The sequence below is a fragment of the Nomascus leucogenys genome, chromosome X (assembly GCF_006542625.1).
Source record: "Nomascus leucogenys isolate Asia chromosome X, Asia_NLE_v1, whole genome shotgun sequence".
In the NCBI taxonomy this organism is placed as follows: domain Eukaryota; kingdom Metazoa; phylum Chordata; class Mammalia; order Primates; family Hylobatidae; genus Nomascus; species Nomascus leucogenys.
The window spans coordinates 35,458,136-35,477,086 of NC_044406.1; the positions used below are offsets into that span (position 1 = coordinate 35,458,136).

At 52.8% G+C, this 18,951-nt stretch overlaps 1 protein-coding gene across 3 annotated transcripts in view; it reads right to left on the minus strand.

The window, feature by feature from the left end:
• NBDY (negative regulator of P-body association) overlaps positions 1-18,951 on the minus strand; it is an 89,619-nt gene that overhangs the window by 16,907 nt on the left and 53,761 nt on the right. The window contains exon 3 of one of the 3 annotated variants that reach the window (XM_030806677.1): positions 2,104-2,164. The exons of the other annotated variants lie outside the window; for them this stretch is intronic. The gene's annotated coding sequence lies outside the window, so the exon portion shown is untranslated. The remainder of the gene's footprint in view (positions 1-2,103; positions 2,165-18,951) is intronic. 3 annotated transcript variants of the gene reach the window in all.

An 18,951-nucleotide genomic window follows, 5' to 3' on the forward strand; every position in this document is an offset into this window, starting at 1 on the left:
CAGATAGGGGAGGGGGATGCTGCTTACACCCCCAGGGGTCAGCCAGGGTCCTTCTGATTTCCTTAGGAAAAGTAGGCATACTTTCTCTAAGGACATTCCTGTGCCCACCCGACCTGCTTCTGCAGGCTGATCCTGAACTCCCCAAACCAGAAATTGATGAAAAGTAAAGAGTGAAGAAGAAAAAAGTGAAGGAAGAAAAACTCCAAAGTACACAAAGAATCAGGGTGAGCAATGAGGATGAGAGTGAACTGAAATGCAGGATATCCCAGGTGGAAAGGTGGCTGCCCGAATGGCCTCTTGTGCCTTCGTACAAGAAGAGTCACCTGCCAGAAAAAAGCATCAGACCCTTAGGCCAGGGTTTGTACTGGCTCCACACAGAGGCCAGTGGAGCCAAGAGACTGCCCTGCTCCCCACTGTCCCCACCCCCACACCATCCCACACACTCCACCAGCAAATATTGGGAAGCCAGACAGAAAGGGAGAACAAAAATGAATAAGAGAAAACTGGGAAGCTGAAGAACCCTGCCCATTGAGAGTTACCTAGACGTGGGGATCTGAGTGTGAGTGGAGCCGCCTGGGCAGACACCTTTTAGTGAGTATTGGTGGGGATACATGTATGTGCCTGAGAACATATAGAAGCACAGATGAAGACAGGAAAAAAGTTAGATGAGATGGGAGTTAAATGTTACAAATGAGGATTTCTGACACTCAAAGTCACCTTGCCACCCCTAAGGACACAGTCCAGATCTTCCCGCATTCTTTTCTTCCTATGTTTTCCATAGGCAGGCACCGGTCTCCTTCTGAGGAGGCCTGTGCAGATTCATAGAAGAATCTGCAGTGGCCCACACAGAGGCCTAAACACCCACACCCCCCCCCCTTTACCCCCTCACACTGCCCCCAGTGCTACAAATCCACAGCAAAAGCATAGCATTTCTTGAGGATAGGCTCCTTTGGATTACTGGGACCCCCTGCCCAGAGAAGAATCCAGAGGGTAGGAGTGGCAGAGATCACTCCTACTGTTGCAAGTTTCCCCAAAGTAACCACATAGGTGGGGAGCCCTGCTGAAGATGAGGTGGGTGCTCCTTGGGCAGTTTCTTTGTTTCTTTGTTTTTTTGTGTTTCTTTTGTTTGGTTGGCAGCAAAAAGAAGAAGAGAAAGGCAAAGTGGAGGAAGGAAAAGGGGTGATTGCCATTTGTGGAGCCACAGTGCCATCCAGCTGAAGGTGTTTCTTAACATGACAACAGGCTTCAAGGACACTTGCCTTCTTCCAGGCACAGGTATCAGTGAGGATGTGCCAGGCTGGGTAGACTAGGCCCAAGCCAGGGTTTCCCCCACCGGGGTTCAGAGCCCTTAAGGAAGTGTACTTGCCATTGGAACTCTATGAAGAAGCAGCTAATCTAGAGGCCCGGGGACAGAACAGTCTGGCAGCCCCAAGACCAGTCAGCCCAGTGGGCAGAGCTTCCCCATCTTGAAATGGGTTTAAAAGAAACCACTGTTCACTGATGGCTGAGTCTGGGGCCATTTGCTCTGGTCTCTTGTGGAGAGTTCAGGGGTGCCCTTGGCTGGGGCCACACAGGGGCAGGGGCACCCTATCCTCCCTGGGAACAAAGAAGTTTTGGGATGCTGGGGTGGGGCAACTCATGCCAAGCAGTCTCTGGGGGCTGCCAGGGGAACCCATGGTGGGCCGCCTCTGCCTGTCCATTCTTACAAAGAGAGCTGTGGAGCCAGGGCGCTATCCTGGGAATGAGCATAGACCATGGGCCAGACAGGAGTTCCTCTCTCAGATTCAGCCTGGGGGCCCCACACCACCATCTGTCTAGTGCTCCTGAGCTTTCCTCAGCACATGAGCTCAGGTGCCTCCCATTTCCAGAAACAATTTCCACTTGATGGCAGTATGGCTCCACAAACGCCAACTACAGTTGTAACCCTGCTCCTCCACCCTGAGGGCCTCTGCCTTTTCCAATGTGAAAAAAGTAAATAGGAAGGAGAAAGAGAAAAAGACAGGAGGGAGAGAAAGGAACCAGCCAACTGGTCCCAGGTTGACCACCAAAACTCACAGGTCCCAATGACCAAGGACCAGTAGGCTGGAGACCCTGCAGGAATACCGTTTACGTAGCCAGTCTTTGCCCTTCCTTTGGCCTTCTCCCAGTTTCACGTCTCCTGCTCCTGCAGAAAGTAAAAGACAAATGACACATAATCATGGGCACTGGGACACAAGAGACTTGGGATTAAAGGGCTGCCGTTCCAGGACAAGGTGCTGGTCACTCGGCTGGCTTACACAAGGTTTTACTGCAGGACTAGGAGTCCTCTCAAAGGCTCCAGGTAGTTTACCGCCTTGGGCTGGCAGATGGAGGTCACCAGAACGGGCAGACTGCTCAACCGGGAGCCACACGACCTGAGGCAGGTGTATCCCTTAGAGAGCACACTCAGCAACTAGCGCAAGTCTCACTCTACACAGGCTGTCCTGGCTTTCACACAGGCAGGGGTGGGAGGATGGTGGCTTAGGGGGACTCAAATAGGCCACCACACGCCACAGATTCCCATGACATCACAAAGGGCTAAGGCTCCCAACAGGCCTCTCTCTGCCTCTATCTGAAAGGGGAGTCCGTTTTTAAGCAGGTTGACCCAGGAAGCTCCAGTTTCACATCCGCTGCTGTGGCCTTTCTGATAAAAGACTGCCCACATTCATTTTCGGGAGAAAGCCAAGTTGCCCAATCAATGGCATGAGGACCCAGGCCTGAAGCCAGGAATGCTTGCCCATAGCCCATTGCTTGTCAGCGATTGAGAGCCCGTATGAGCGAGTGTGGGCAGTCTCATGCCTGTGGCTTTGTGTGTTTGTTTACCTCTAAGTGTGGGAATGCTTGAGCCCCAATCCCTGTGCTCATGTGAGGTTACCTGTTTATTGGTCTGGTTGCGTATGTGTGACTTTATGTGTCAGTGTGCCTGTGTGTGTGTGCCTGCATGTGTGTTTGTGTCTGCATCTGCATGTATCTCCATGTGTGTATGGGTTTTGTAATTTCATTTCTAGTTGTGGGGTTTCTTGTGAGTGTGTGCATGTGTTCTGTGTCTGTGGTCTGTGGGTTCCTGCTTGTGTGAGTGAGAGTGGGCAAATTGGCACGTGGCAGAGACAGCCTGACTGTACACACTGAAATCCGTATCATTTTGTTCACCTGGCTTGACTAGAAGGAAAGGCAATAGGGGAACAACATAACATTGCTGAGGCTCCTACTGACTCAGGATTACACATTTAGAGAGTCCACAAGGGGAACAGGAAAGAATGGTGGGCTATAAGGTACTAGGTACAGGGTGTGTTTACCATGACATTTCACTTAAAAGTAACACGAGGACAGCTTTTTGGTGGAAAAGAAGGACTGAACTGGTGACCTTCATCGCTGTTCTTTTAAGAAGAAAAGTGAGGCATTTCTTGAGGCCTAGAGCTGCAGAGGGACATCCCCCATCACAAGGAGCAGAAGCAATCTGCTAGAACAGTTGCATGCAGAAATCCGAAAGTGAAAAAAAAAAAGAAAGAAAGAAGAACAAGTAGAAGAAGGAGAAGAAAAGTAGAAAAAAAGATGTAGAAGGAGAAATAGAAAGGAAGGAGAGAAAGAAAAAGAAGGCAAAAAAAGAAATCAAAGAAGAAAAGAAGAGAAGGAGGAGGAAAAGGAAACAAGAAGGAGAGAAGAAGAGGAAGAGGAAGAAGAAGGAGAAGGAGGAGAAGGAGAAGGAGAGGAAGGGGAAGGGGAAGAAGAGGAAGAAGAAGAAGAAAGAAGAAGAAGAGGGAAAGAAAAAGAAGAAGAAGGAGAGGGAGTTGGAGGAGGAGGAGGAGGAAAGGAGAAAAAGAACAATAAAGAAGAGGAGCAGGAGTAGGAAGAGGAAGAAGAACCAGAAGGAGAAAAAGAATAGGAAGTGGGAGGTCCATGCCATTGTAGCTCTCCTGAATGATCTAGTTCAGGGGGACCTGAATGTGTGATGACATACACAACAGGTGGCAGGGAGCCACCGGTCATGTCCCACTTAAAGGACACACAACTGAGAAGCTTCTTGTCAATGAGATCTTTCCCGAGTGGGATCTAAAGCTTTGATCCACAAATAGTCCTGCAGGAGCTACAGAAGACACAGGTGCAGGCTGAACAGTGCCCTGAGGATGTCATCAGCAGACTGCAAGGAACCACTGAGCCCCAAGCCTACAAGGCCAAGGCAGGGAAGGACCCCCAAAAAGAGAGGAAGATGAAAAACAGGGAGGAAATGTATATCAGGGAAAAGAGATAATCAGCCACAAATGGCAATATGGAGAGAAGGCAGAAAGGAGAGGGAAATGCCAATCACTCCTTGCAGGGATCAGCTGGGGTCCTTCTAATTTCCTTAGGAAAAATAAGTTTGTTTTCCCTAAGGGTGTTCCCTAGCCCAGTTGACCCAGAGTTCCAGGCTGATCCTGACCTCCCCAAACAAAAGTGGATGAAAAGTAAAGGGAGTAAAGAAGAAAAAAGTAAAGGGAGAAAACCTCCAAAAGTGCACAAAGAATCAGAGTGAGCAATGAAGTTGAGAGTGAACTGGAATGTAGAGTGCTCCAGGTGGACACCTGGCAGCCCAAGTGGCCTCCTGTGGGCTCACAGAGAGGGAGCCATCAGCCAGGAAAAAGAGTCAGTCCCATAATCCCAGATCTCCACCGCGTCCGCACAGAGGCCTGTTAGGCCAGGGGGCTGCCCTGTTCCCCGCTGCCCCTATCCCAACCCCATCCGAAACATTATGCCAACAAATACTGGGAAGTCAGACAGAAAGGGACAAGAAAGATGAAGAGGGAACCGGAAACCTGAAAAATCCCACTGAGAGCAGCCTAGACGACCAGACACAGGTGTGAATGAAGGTGTCTGGGCAGACACTTGTGAGTATGGGTGGGGATACATGGATGTGCCTGAGGACCTATGCAAGCACAGATGAAGACAGGAAAAAGTTGAGATGTGATGAGGGTTAAAAGTTAAAAACGAGAATCTCTGAAACTCAGAGTCGCAATGCCACCCCTAAAGACACAGTCCAGATCTTCCTGCATTCTTTTATACTCTCATTTTCCCTAGGCAGAGCCGGAGGTGCCCCGTGGTGGATGCTACCTACATATGAAAAAAGGACCCGCATTTGTTGACAATTAAAAGAAACAGGGTGACGCCTGTTCCATGGTCATGTGGGTCTTCTCCATGGAATGCCCAGAGAGTGCAGGCCCACACACGAGATTGACGTTCCTCTTGTGAGAGTGGTTCATGCACCCCTGACTGTGGGAATCATTACCTGTGGGGTAAATTTTCTGTCCTGTGAAACTCTGCCTGTTCCCAGTGCAGCCTACACATCCAGAAAGACTTGTAACAAGCAAAGACAGAGAACAGTTGCAATATTCAGAGAGCATTGTGTTCCAAGCTGCTGCCCAGGCACTGAACAGCATGGGTAGCATATATAACCTTTAGAGCAACACGGTCACGGCTTCGCATCCCAACATGGGCTTTGTATGATGGCCCACATCAGGCTTTCTTATGTCTGCCTGGAGACGCTAAAGGGCCGGCATAATTTGTCCTCGACCGTCTCATTCATTTTCCGGGATGAATATCCAGCAAGCACCAGAGTTTACCTTGAGGAGCCCAGAGAGCTCTGTATCAAACCAAGGCACAATCGCCCAACCACAAATTAAAACACTCCACATAAAATCTCTCCTTCCACACGCAGCACAGCAACACAGACAGGGCCCAGGTGAAAGCGAGCTACCCATGCACTTTGGCAGAATGACCAAGATGCCGGAACAACTAACTGGTGAACCACCACATTCCAGTAAGCATGCATGCTCTATCAGACATGCCAAGTGGCTCTCTCTCCAGAAGAGCCAACTGTGAAATTCACCCTGAAATACCCCTCCCACTTCTGGGCACGAATGAGTGCCTGGGCTCCAGTGAGAGAGGTCGCTGAAGGTCTCAGACAAGAGTCCGTCCATCCAGTCCCATCGCAAGAAATATCTGGCCCGAATCCCTGTGGTTGGATGGGTCAACAATGTACGGATACCTGTTTGAACTGGCTGCTTTCCATCCAAGCTTTTATCCCTTCCACAAGAGAAAGACCGCTGCCTAGAGACAAGTGTGCTGCGCACCAGCATTCGGCCTGGTCTCTTCGTAGCAGACCTGTGCAGATTCGTAGAGGAATTGGCAGGGGCCCACACGCAGGCCCACTCACTCACACACCCCTCCCCCTGTACCCCCTCACACTGCCCCCAGTGCGACCTACCCCCACCATGCCACCGCCTAAGGGTGGGATGTATTGAGGATAGGATCCTCTAATTCACTGGGACCCCTGCCCAGAGAAGAATCTAGAGGGAAGGGGGGAGGCAGAGAACCCTCCTACTGTTGCAGGTTTCTGCAAAGTGACCTTGTAGGTGGGGAGACCTGCTGTAGGTGAGGTGGGTACTCCTTGGACAGTTTCTTTCTTTGTTTCTTCGCTTTTGGTTTTCTGTGTTGGTTTTGTTCAGTTGGCAGGAAATGGAGAAAGATGAAAGCAAGGTGGGGGAAGAAGAAGACATGACTGCCATTTGTGGAGCCACAGTGCCATCCAGCAGAAGGTGTTTCTGAACATGACAACAGGCTGCAGAAACACTTGCCTTCTGCTAGGCACCAAGATCAGCGAAAATGTGCGGGGCTGGGTGGACTCTGCCTAAGCCAGGGTTTCCCTGATCGAGGTTTAGAGCCCTAGAACAAAGTGTACCTGCCGTTGGGACCCCTTGGAGAAGCAGCTACCCTAGAGGCCCAGAGACAGAGCAGCCAGGCAACCTGCAGACCAGTCAGCCCACAGGGTGGAGCTGCTCCAGCAGCCATTTTGAGATGTGCATAAGGGAAGCCACTGGCAACTGACGGATGAGAATGGGGCTGTTTACCCTGGTCTCTTTTGTGGGCAGCTCCGAGGTGCCCTTGGGGGGCCACAGGGGGGATAGGGAGCCCCTACCCTCCCGGGAGGAAAAGGAGCTTCAGGATGCTGAGTGTGGGGTGATTCACGCCTGGCAGTTCCTGAAGACTGCCGGGGAAGCCATTTTCTGTCCTATGAAGCTCTGCTTGCTCACAGCCTACCTGACTGCCCTTTCTTAAAGACAGCTGTGGAGCCAGGGTGCCATCCTAAGAATGAGCCCAGGCGAAGGGCCAGCGAGGGGTTCCTCTCTCGTCCGGCTTCAGTCTGGGGACCAAACGCCACCATCTCTTTTGTGCCCCTGGGATATCCCCAACACTTGTGCCCAGCTGCCTCTTGTTTCCAGAACTAGTTTCCGCTTGATGGCAGTATGGCTTCACAAATGCCAACTACGACCGTAACTGCCCCTCCAAGCCAAGGCCCTCCATGCTTTCCCATGTGAAAAAAAGTAAAGAGGAAGGAGAAAAAAAAGACAAGGAGAAGACAAAGGAACCAGCCACCTGGTCCCAGGTTGACCACCAAATTTAGGGGACCCTAGGACCAAGGACCTGTAGGCTGGAGACCCTGCAGAATGCTGTTGAGGCAGCCAGCCTTTGCCCTTCCTTTGGTTCTCTCCAGGTATTATGGCTCCCACCAGTGCAGGATGTAAAAGACAAAAGACATATAATCATGGCCTCTGGGAAACCACAGGAAGACTGGGATCATAGGGCTGCCGCCCCAGGACAAGGCACTGGCCACTCAGCTGGATTACAAAAGAATTTTCCCCAGAACTGAGGGTCCTCCAAAGCCTGGAGCTGCAGGTAGAGTTTACCACCTTGGGATGGCACATGGAGGTCACCAGAATGGGATGGCTCCACAGGTAGCCACAGGGCCTGAGGCCGGAGTCTCCCTCACAGGGGACACTCAGCAACTCACTCAAGTCTGACTCTGCTCAGGCTGTCTTGGCTTTCACACAGGCGGGGTGGGAGGATGGTGGCTCAGGGAGGCTGGGGAAGGCCACCACGTGCCACAGATTCTCATGGCATTCCATAGGGACAAGGCTCCCAAGGGGACTTTCTCTGCCCTTACCCTGGTTGCAGGGTCCCTTTTTAAGCAGCTTGCCCCAGGATGCTCCAGTTTCACACCTGCCACTTGGGCCTATCTGATAACAGACTTCCCACATTCATTCTCAGGAGAAGGCCCTAGTTGCCCAATAAATGGCATGATGACCCAGGCCTGGAGCCAGGAATGCTCGCCTATCTCCCGTTCTGCTTTGCACATTTAGAGCCAGTGTGGAAGAGATTGTGGGCAGTTTGGGGCCTGTGGTGGGGTGTGTGTGTCTGTGTCCAATAATGCTTGCGCTCACACCCCTTTGCTAGTGTGAGCTAACGTGTGTGTGTGTGTATGTCTGTGTGTGTGTGTGTGTGTGTATGTCTGGGCATGTTTGACACGAGTGTTTGTGTCTGCATGAGCATGTGTCTCTGTGTGTGCATGTGTTTGTGATTTTACTTCTGGTTGCAGGGTCCCTTGTGAGTGAGTGCATTGTGTCTGTGGTTTGTGGGTGCCTGCCTGTGTGAGTGAGAGTGGGCAAATGAACATGTGGCAGAGACACTCTGCCTGCACACCCTGATATCCAGATCAATGTGTTCACACGGCTTGACTGGAAAAAAAGGAGACAGAGGACAAGTTGCCAAAGCTCCTAATGGCTCAGGATTACACACTTCCAACATCCTTAAGGAGAATGGGAAATAATGGCGGCCCATAGGGTACGAGGTAAGGGTGCATTCACCATGACATTTTACTTAAATATAACACGTGGGCAGCTTTTTGATGGACCAGAGGGACTAAACTGATGACCTTCATCTGTGCTCCTTTAAGAAAGAAAGTGAAGCTTTCTCCAGGCCTAGTGCTGCAGACGGACATCCAGCACAACCAAGGGGCAAAAGAAGAAGCAGTATCCTAGAACACTTGCCCGCCCAAATCCAAAAGTGAAGTGAAAAGGAAAAGCATAAGTAGAGGCAAAAGCAAAGAAAAAAAAGAGAGACAGAGGAGGAGGAGGATGAAGAAGGAGAAGGAGAAGGAGAAAGAAAGGAAGAGGAAGAAGAAGAACAACAACAACAAGAAGAAGAAGGAGGAGGAGGAAAAATAGGAGTAGAAGAAGATGGAGGAGAAGAGGAAGTTGGAAGAGGAGAGGCAAGAGGATAAAAAAAGGAGAATAATTTAAGAAGAACAGTAGGAGGAGGAAGAGGAAGAAGAATCAGAAGGAGAACAAGAACAGAAAGGTCCATGCCACCGTAGTAGTCCTGAAGTATCCAGTTCAGGAAGACGTCAATGCATGGTGACATACATAATGAGGAACAAGGAGCCACTGGTCACGTTCCGCTTAAAGGATAAATAATCAGGAAGCTTCTTTTCGATGGGATCTTTCCTGAGTGGAATCAAAACTTTGATCCACAAATAGGCCTACAGAAGCTACAGAGGACACAGGTGCAGGTTGAACATTGCCCTGAGAATGTCATCAGCCGACAGCAAGGAGCTACCCGGCCCCAAGTCTACAAGGCCAAGGCAGGGAAGGACCCCCCAAAAAAGAGGAAGTTAATAAACGGGGATGAATTGGACACCAGGGAAAAGAGGTAATCACCCACCAATGGCAATACGGAGACAGAGCAGAAATGGGAGGGAAATGCCAATTTCTCCTCGCAGGGGTCAGCTAGAGTTATCCTAATTTCCTTAAGAAAAGTAAGCCTGTTTTCCCTAAGGGTGTCCCCTCCCCCGGTCGATCATGACTTCCAGGCTGCTCCTGACCTTGCCAAACAAAAGTGGACAAAACCTAAAGACAGTGAAGAAGAAAAAAGTGGAGGGAGGAAAACTCCAAATGTACACGAAGAAACAGAGTGAGCAATGAGGTTGAGAGCAAACGGGAATGCAGAGTGCCCCAGATGGACAGCTGGCAGCCTTGTGAGTGGCCTCCTGTGGCTTCACAAAAGAAGAGCTACCAGCCAGGAGAAAGCATCAGCCCCTTAAGACTGGGTTCGCACTGCATCTGCACAGAGGCCTGTTGGGCCAGGAGGCTGCCGTGCTCCACACTGCACCCACCCCAACCCCACCTGCACACTCTGCCAGCAAATATTGGGAAACCAGGCAGAAAGCAACAAGAAAGGTGAACAAGAGGGAACCTGAAAGCTGAGAAACTGCCCCTTGAGAGTTGCCTAGACAACCAGATCAGGGAGTGAATGGTGTCTGGGCAGGTGCTTTTTAGTATGCATGGTGAGATGTGTATGTGCCTAAGGACCTATGGAAGCACAGATGAAGACAGGAAAATGTTGAGATGTAATGGGAGTTAAAAGTTAAAAACGAGGACCTCTGAAACTCAGAGTTGCCCTGTCACTCCTAAAGACACAGTCAGATCTTCCTGCAGTCTTTTCTTCTCCCATTGTCCCTAGGCAGGGCCGGAGGTGCCCATGGTGCCTGCTACCTACTTATGAGAAAAGAATCTGCATTTGTTGACAAGTGACTGAAAGGGTGTGACTCCTGTTCCATAGTCATGTCGGTCTTCTTCCCAGAATGCCCTGAGAGTAGAGGCCCACATACGAGATTGACATTCCTCTTGTGATGTGAGAGTGGTTCACACACCTGAGTGTGGGAATCAATACCAATGGGGTGAATTTTCTGTCCTATGAAGCTCTGCTTGTTCACACTGCAGTCTACACATCCAGGAAGATTTGTAACAAGTAAAGAAAGAAAACATTTGCAATATTCGAAGAGCTGTGTGTTCCATACTGCTGCCCAGGCACCAAGAGGCATGGGTAGCATATGTAACCTTTAGAGGAACGCGGTCATGGCTTCGCATCCCAAAATGGGCTCTATATGATGGCCCAAGTGAGGCTTTCTTATGTCTTCCTGGAGATCCTAAAGGGGCAGCATAATTTGTCCTCGAATGTCTCATTCATTTTTCTGGATGCATATCCTGCAAGCACCAGAGTTTAGCTTGAGGACCCCAGAGAGCTCTGTAACAAACAAAGGCACAGACACGCCACTACACCCCCCACTCACACACTCCAGACTCAACCTCCATTTCGACACGCAGAACAAGAAAAAAGATAGGGCCCAGGAGAAGGCAAGCACTGTCTGGACCCTGGCGACCCATGCACATGGGAAGAATGGCCAAGAGGCCAAGGCAAATAGCTGGTGAACCACAACATTCCAGTGAGCACACAGGCTCAGTCATACCTGCCAAGTGGCTCTCTCTCCAGGAGAGCCACCTGTGAAAAAACCTGGAAAATACCTCCAACCCCTGGACCCCTATGAGTGCCTGGGTTCGAGACAGAGAGGTAGCTGAAGGCCTCAGACAGGAAGGAGTCCGTCCGGTCCAGTCCCATCATCCCAAGAAACATCCGGCCCGACTCCCTGCAGCTCCATGGGTCAACAAGGTGCGGATGCCTGCTGGACCTGGCTGCTTTCCATCCAACGTTGATCCCTTCCCCGAGAGGAAGACTGCTACCTAAGGGTGGAATTTCTTGACGTTCTCTGGTTCACTGGGAACCCTGCCCAGAGAAGAATCCAGAGGGAAGGAGGGAGGCAGAGAACCCCCCACCGTTGCAGGTTTCCCCAAAGTGACCACGTAGGTGGGGAGCCCTGCTGTAGGTGAGGTGGGTGCTCCTTGGCCGGTTTCTTTCGTTGTTTCTTTGCTTTTTGTTTTTGGCGTTTGTTTTATTCTGTTGGCAGCAGATGGAGAAAGACGAAGGCAAGGTGGGGGAAGGAAAAGACGTGACCGCCATTTGCGGAGCCACAGTGCCATCCAGCGGAATGTGTTTCTGAACATGACAACAGGCTGCAGGGACAGGGACACTTGCCTTCTGCCAGGCACGGAGAAGAGTGAGGATGGGCGGGGCGGGGTGGACTCTGCCTAAGCCAGGGTTTCCCCGACCGGGGCGTAGAGCCCTAGAACAAAGCGGACCTGCCATTGGGACCCCTTGGAGAAGCAGCTACTCTAGAGGCCCCGAGACAGATCAGCCAGGCATCCCGAAGACCAGTCAGCCCACAGGGTGCAGCTGCCCCGGCAGCCATTTTGAGATGCGCATAAGGGAAGCCACTGGCCACTGACAGCCAGACAATGGGGCCGTTTACTGTGGTCTCTTTTGTGGGCAGTTCCGCGATGCCCTTGGCTGGGGCCACAGTGGGGCCAGAAAGCCTCTATCTTGCCGGGAAATAAAAAGGTTTCGGAGTGCTGAGTGTGGGGCGACCCATGCCTGGCAGTTCCTGGAGACTGCCAGGGGAAGCCATGGCGGGCCGCCCCGCCTGCCCTTTCTTACATACAGCTGTGGAGCCAGGGCGCCATCCTGGGAATGAGCCCAGGCCAAGGGCCAGCGAGGAGTTCCTCTCTCGTCTCGCTTCAGTCTGGGGTCCCACACCACCCTCCCTTTTGCGCTCCTGGTCTTTCCCCAGTACTTGTGCCCTACAGCCTCCGGTTTCCAGAAACAGTTTCCGCTTGATGGCAGTATGGCACCACAAATGCCGAGTACAACCATAACCCTGCCCCCTCCAATCCGAGGGCCTCCGCCCTTTCTCGTGTGAAAAAAGGAAAGAGGAAGGAGAAAACATCATAATAAAAGAAAGACACGGAGAAGACGAAGGAACCAGCCACCTGGTCCCAGGTTGACCACCAAACTTAGGGGACCCTAGGGCCAACGACCAGCAGGCTGCAGAACCTGCGGGAATGCTGTGGAGGCAGCCAACCTCTGCCTTGCCTTTGGCCCTCTTCGGGGATTTTGGCTCCCGCTGGTGCAGAAAGTAAAAGACAAAGGACACATAATCGTGGCCTCTGGGAAACCACAGGAGGACTGGGATCATAGGGCTTCCGCCCCAGGACAAGGCACTGGCCACCCAGCTGGCTTACACAAGGATTGGCCCCAGGACTGGGGATCCTCCCAAGGCCTGGAGCTGCAGGTAGTGTTTACCACCTTGGCATGGCACACGGAGGTCGCTAGAACGGGGCCGAAGCCTCAACAGGCAGCCACAGGGCTGAGGCAGGAGTCTCCCTCACAGGAGACACTCAGCAACACGCTCAAGTCTGACTCGGCTCAGGCTGTCCTGGCTTTCACACAGGAGAGGGTGGGAGGAGGGCGGCTCAGGGAGGCCTGGGAAGGCCACCCCGCGCCACAGATACTCATAGCATACACACAGAGCCAAGACTCCAATGGGGACTTTCTCTGCCCCTCCTCCAAAGTGGGGTCCCTTTTTAAGCAGCGTAACCCAGGATGATCCAGTTTCATACCTGCTGCTTGGGCCTATCTGATGACAGACTTCCCGCATTCATTCTCAGGAGAAGACCCTCGTTGCCCAGTAAACGGCATGACGGCCCAGGACTGGAGCCAGGAATGCTCGCCTGTCTCCCGTTCTGCCTGGCACATTTAGAGCCAGTGTGGAAGAGGTTGTGGGCACTTTCGAGGCAGTGGCGGTGTCTGTGAGTCTGTGTCCCATAATGCTTGAGCTCACGCCCCTTTGCTAGTGTGAGCTTACGTGTGTGCGCAAGTGCGTGTGTTTGTGTATGTATGTGTGTGTCTACTTGGGCGTGTTTAACGTGTGTGTGTGTGTCTGCGTGTGCATGTGTCTCTGTGTGCGCGTGTATTTCAGTGTGGGTTGCGGGATCCCTTATGATTGCGTGCATGTGTATCTGGCTCTGTGGGTGCCTGCCTGTGTGAGTGACAGTGGGCAAATGAACACGTAGCAGAGACACCCTGCCTGCACACATCTGGATCGATGTGTTCACATGGCTTGACTGGAAAAACAGGAGACAGGGGACAACTTGCCAAAGCTCCTAATGGCTCAGAAAGGCACACTTAGAGCATCCACAAGGACAACGGCGAATAACGGTGAGACATGAGGTACTGGGTGAACGGTGGGTTCACCACGACATTTCACTTAACAGTAACACGTGGGCAGCTTTTTGCTGGACCAGAGGGACTAAACTGGTGACCTTCATCAGTGCTCCTTTGAGAACAAAAGTGACGCTTCCTCTAGGCCTAGTGCTGCAGAGGGACATGTCGAATCACCAAAAAGCAAAAGAAGAAGCAGTCTCCTAGAACACTTGCCCGAACAGATCTGAATGCGAAGGGAAAAAGGGAAGCAAAAGCAGAAGCAAACCCAGAAAAAGAAGAAGAGGAAAAGGAGGTGGAGGAGGAGGAGGTGGAGGAGGAGGAGGTGGAGGAGGAGGAGGTGGAGGAGGAGGAGGTGGAGGAGGAGGAGGAGGAGGTGGAGGAGGAGGAGGGAGGAGGAGGAGGAGGAGGAGGAGGAGGAGGAGGAGGAGGCAGAAAAAGATTAAGAAGAAGAAGAAAAATGAGAAGAAAAGGAAGAAGAAGGAGAAGGGGAAGAAGGAGGAGGAGGTGCAGGAGGAGGAGGGGCAGGAGGAGGGGGAGTAGGAAGACAAAAAGGAGGAGCATGAGGAGGAGGAGAGGAAGTTGGAGGAGGAAGAGCAAGAGGTAAAATAGAGGAGAAAGGGAAGAATAAAAGTAGAGGAGAAGAAGGAGGAAGAGGAAGAAGAATCAGAAGGAGAACAAGAAAGAGAGAGGTCCATGCCACTGTAGCTGTCCTGGAGGACCTGGTTCAGGAGGACCTCAATGCGTGGTGACATACACAACGAGGGACAAGGAACCACCAGTCACGTCCCGCTTAAAGGGCAAACAACCAGGAAGCTTCTGGTCGATGGGATCTTTCCTGAGTGGGATCGCAACTTTGATCCACAAATAGGCCTACAGAAGCTACAGAGGACACAGGGGCAGGCTGAACCTCGCCCTGAGGATGTCATCAGCCGACTGCAGGGGTCACCGAGCCCCAAGTCTACAAGGCCAAGGCAGGAAAGAACCCCCCCAAAAAGAGGAAGGTAATAAACGGGGAGGAGTCAGACACCAGGGAAAAGAGGTAAACGGCCACCCACGGCAATATAGAGACAGGGCAGAGAGGGGAGGGAAATGCCACTTTCTCCTCGCAGGGGTCAGCTAGAGTCCTCCAAATTCCCTTAGGAATAGTAAGCCTGTTTTCCCTAAGGGTGTGCCCGCGCCCGGTCGACCCTGCCTTCCAGGCTGCTTCTCACCTCCCCAAACAGAAGTGGACGAAAAGTAAAGAAACTGAAGAAGAAAAAAGCGAGGGGAGGAAAACTCGGAAAGTACACAAAGAATCAGAGTGAGCAACGAGGTTGAGAGCCAAGCGGAATGCAGAGTGCCCCAGGTGGACAGCCGGCAGCGCTGTGAGTGGCCTGACAGAAAAATGAGCCACCAGCAAAGAGAACGCGTCAGCCCCTTAAGCCCGGGTCTGCACCGCGTCCGCCCAGAGGCCTGTTGGGCCAGGAGGCTGCTCTGCACCGTGCTGCCCACACCGCAACCCCATCCCGCACACTCCGTCAGCAAATATTGGGAAGCCAGGCAGAAAGGGACAAGAAAGGCGAACAAGAGGGAACACGACAGCTGAAAAGCTGTCCCCCTGAGAGTTGCCTAGATGACCGGCCCCGGGTGTGAATGAAGGTGTCTGGACAGACACTTGTGAGTATGGGTGGGGATACGTGTATGTGCCTGCCTGAGGACCTATGGAAGCACAGATGAAGACAGGAAACAGTTGAGACGTGATGGGAGTTAAAAGTTAAAACCGAGGACCTCTGACACTCACAGTCCCAGTGCCAACCCTAAAGACGCAGTCCAGATCTTCCTGCATTCTTTTCTTCTCGCGTTCTCCCTAGGCACCGCCAGAGGCGCACCCTGGTGCATGCTATCTACATATGAGGAAAAAAAAAAAAATCCGCATTTGTTGACAAGTGACAGAAAGGGGGTGACTCCTGTTCCATGGTCATGTGGGTCTTCTTCCCGGAATGCCGTGAGAGTGCAGGCCCACTCACGAGATTGACATTCCTCTTGTGAGAGTGGTTCACACACCCCTGAGTGTGGGAATCACTACCGGTGGGATGAATTTTCTGTCCTGTGAAGGGCTGCTGGTTCCCACTGTGGCCTACACATCCAGGAAGATTTGGAACAAGCCAAGACAGAAAACATGTGCAATATTCGGAGAGCGTTGTGTTCCATACTGCTGCCCAGGCACACAGCGGCATGGGTAGCATATGTAACCTTTAGAGGAACGCGGTCGCGGCTTCGCATCCCAGCATAGGCGCTGTATGATGTCCCGCGTCAGGCTTTCTTACGTCTGCCTGGAGACCCTAAAGGGGCGGCATAATTCGTCCTTGACGGTCTCATGCATTTTCCGGGCTGAATATCCGGCAGGCACCAGACTTTAGCTTGAGAGCCCAGTGAGCCCTCTATCAAACCAAAACACAGCCCCCCACCGACCAGCCCCCTCTCCCCCAAAATACGCAAGGCTCAACCTCCACCTCCACAGGCAGCACAGGAAATCAGACGGGGCCCAGGCGAAAGGGGGCAGTCTGGGCCCTGGCTACCCACGCACTGGGGTAGAATGACCAAGATGCCTGGCAACTAAGTGGTGAACCACCACGTTCCACTGAGCACGCATGCCCTGTCAGACATGCCAAGAGGCTCTCTCTCCAGGAGAGCCACCCGTGAAACCCACCCGGAATGCTCCTCCCACCACTGTGCACGGATGAGTGCCTGGGCTCCAGAGAGAGAGGCAGCTGAAGGCCTCAGACAGGAAGGAGTCCGTCCGGTCCAGTCCCATCATCCCAAGAAACATCCGGCCCGACTCCCTGCAGCTCCATGGGTCAACAAGGTGCGGATGCCTGCTGGACCTGGCTGCTTTCCATCCAACGTTGATCCCTTCCCCGAGAGGAAGACTGCTACCTAAGGGTGGAATTTCTTGACGTTCTCTGGTTCACTGGGAACCCTGCCCAGAGAAGAATCCAGAGGGAAGGAGGGAGGCAGAGAACCCCCCACCGTTGCAGGTTTCCCCAAAGTGACCACGTAGGTGGGGAGCCCTGCTGTAGGTGAGGTGGGTGCTCCTTGGCCGGTTTCTTTCGTTGTTTCTTTGCTTTTTGTTTTTGGCGTTTGTTTTATTCTGTTGGCAGCAGATGGAGAAAGACGAAGGCAAGGTGGGGGAAGGAAAAGACGTGACCGCCATTTGCGGAGCCACAGTGCCATCCAGCGGAATGTGTTTCTGAACATGACAACAGGCTGCAGGGACAGGGACACTTGCCTTCTGCCAGGCACGGAGAAGAGTGAGGATGGGCGGGGCGGGGTGGACTCTGCCTAAGCCAGGGTTTCCCCGACCGGGGCGTAGAGCCCTAGAACAAAGCGGACCTGCCATTGGGACCCCTTGGAGAAGCAGCTACTCTAGAGGCCCCGAGACAGATCAGCCAGGCATCCTGAAGACCAGTCAGCCCACAGGGTGCAGCTGCCCCGGCAGCCATTTTGAGATGCGCATAAGGGAAGCCACTGGCCACTGACAGCCAGACAATGGGGCCGTTTACTGTGGTCTCTTTTGTGGGCAGTTCCGCGATGCCCTTGGCTGGGGCCACAGTGGGGCCAGAAAGCCTCTATCTTGCCGGGAAATAAAAAGGTTTCGGAGTGCTGAGTGTGGGGCGACCCATGCCTGGCAGTTCCTGGAGACTGCCAGGGGAAGCCATGGCGGGCCGCCCCGCCTGCCCTTTCTTACATACAGCTGTGGAGCCAGGGCGCCATCCTGGGAATGAGCCCAGGCCAAGGGCCAGCGAGGAGTTCCTCTCTCGTCTCGCTTCAGTCTGGGGTCCCACACCACCCTCCCTTTTGCGCTCCTGGTCTTTCCCCAGTACTTGTGCCCTACAGCCTCCGGTTTCCAGAAACAGTTTCCGCTTGATGGCAGTATGGCACCACAAATGCCGAGTACAACCATAACCCTGCCCCCTCCAATCCGAGGGCCTCCGCCCTTTCTCGCGTGAAAAAAGGAAAGAGGAAGGAGAAAACATCATAATAAAAGAAAGACACGGAGAAGAGGAAGGAACCAGCCACCTGGTCCCAGGTTGACCACCAAACTTAGGGGACCCTAGGGCCAACGACCAGCAGGCTGCAGAACCTGCGGGAATGCTGTGGAGGCAGCCAACCTCTGCCTTGCCTTTGGCCCTCTTCGGGGATTTTGGCTCCCGCTGGTGCAGAAAGTAAAAGACAAAGGACACATAATCGTGGCCTCTGGGAAACCACAGGAGGACTGGGATCATAGGGCTTCCGCCCCAGGACAAGGCACTGGCCACCCAGCTGGCTTACACAAGGATTGGCCCCAGGACTGGGGATCCTCCCAAGGCCTGGAGCTGCAGGTAGTGTTTACCACCTTGGCATGGCACACGGAGGTCGCTAGAACGGGGCCGAAGCCTCAACAGGCAGCCACAGGGCTGAGGCAGGAGTCTCCCTCACAGGAGACACTCAGCAACACGCTCAAGTCTGACTCGGCTCAGGCTGTCCTGGCTTTCACACAGGAGAGGGTGGGAGGAGGGCGGCTCAGGGAGGCCTGGGAAGGCCACCCCGCGCCACAGATACTCATAGCATACACACAGAGCCAAGACTCCAATGGGGACTTTCTCTGCCCCTCCTCCAAAGTGGGGTCCCTTTTTAAGCAGCGTAACCCAGGATGATCCAGTTTCATACCTGCTGCTTGGGCCTATCTGATGACAGACTTCCCGCATTCATTCTCAGGAGAAGACCCTCGTTGCCCAGTAAACGGCATGACGGCCCAGGACTGGAGCCAGGAATGCTCGCCTGTCTCCCGTTCTGCCTGGCACATTTAGAGCCAGTGTGGAAGAGGTTGTGGGCACTTTCGAGGCAGTGGCGGTGTCTGTGAGTCTGTGTCCCATAATGCTTGAGCTCACGCCCCTTTGCTAGTGTGAGCTTACGTGTGTGCGCAAGTGCGTGTGTTTGTGTATGTATGTGTGTGTCTACTTGGGCGTGTTTAACGTGTGTGTGTGTGTCTGCGTGTGCATGTGTCTCTGTGTGCGCGTGTATTTCAGTGTGGGTTGCGGGATCCCTTATGATTGCGTGCATGTGTATCTGGCTCTGTGGGTGCCTGCCTGTGTGAGTGACAGTGGGCAAATGAACACGTAGCAGAGACACCCTGCCTGCACACATCTG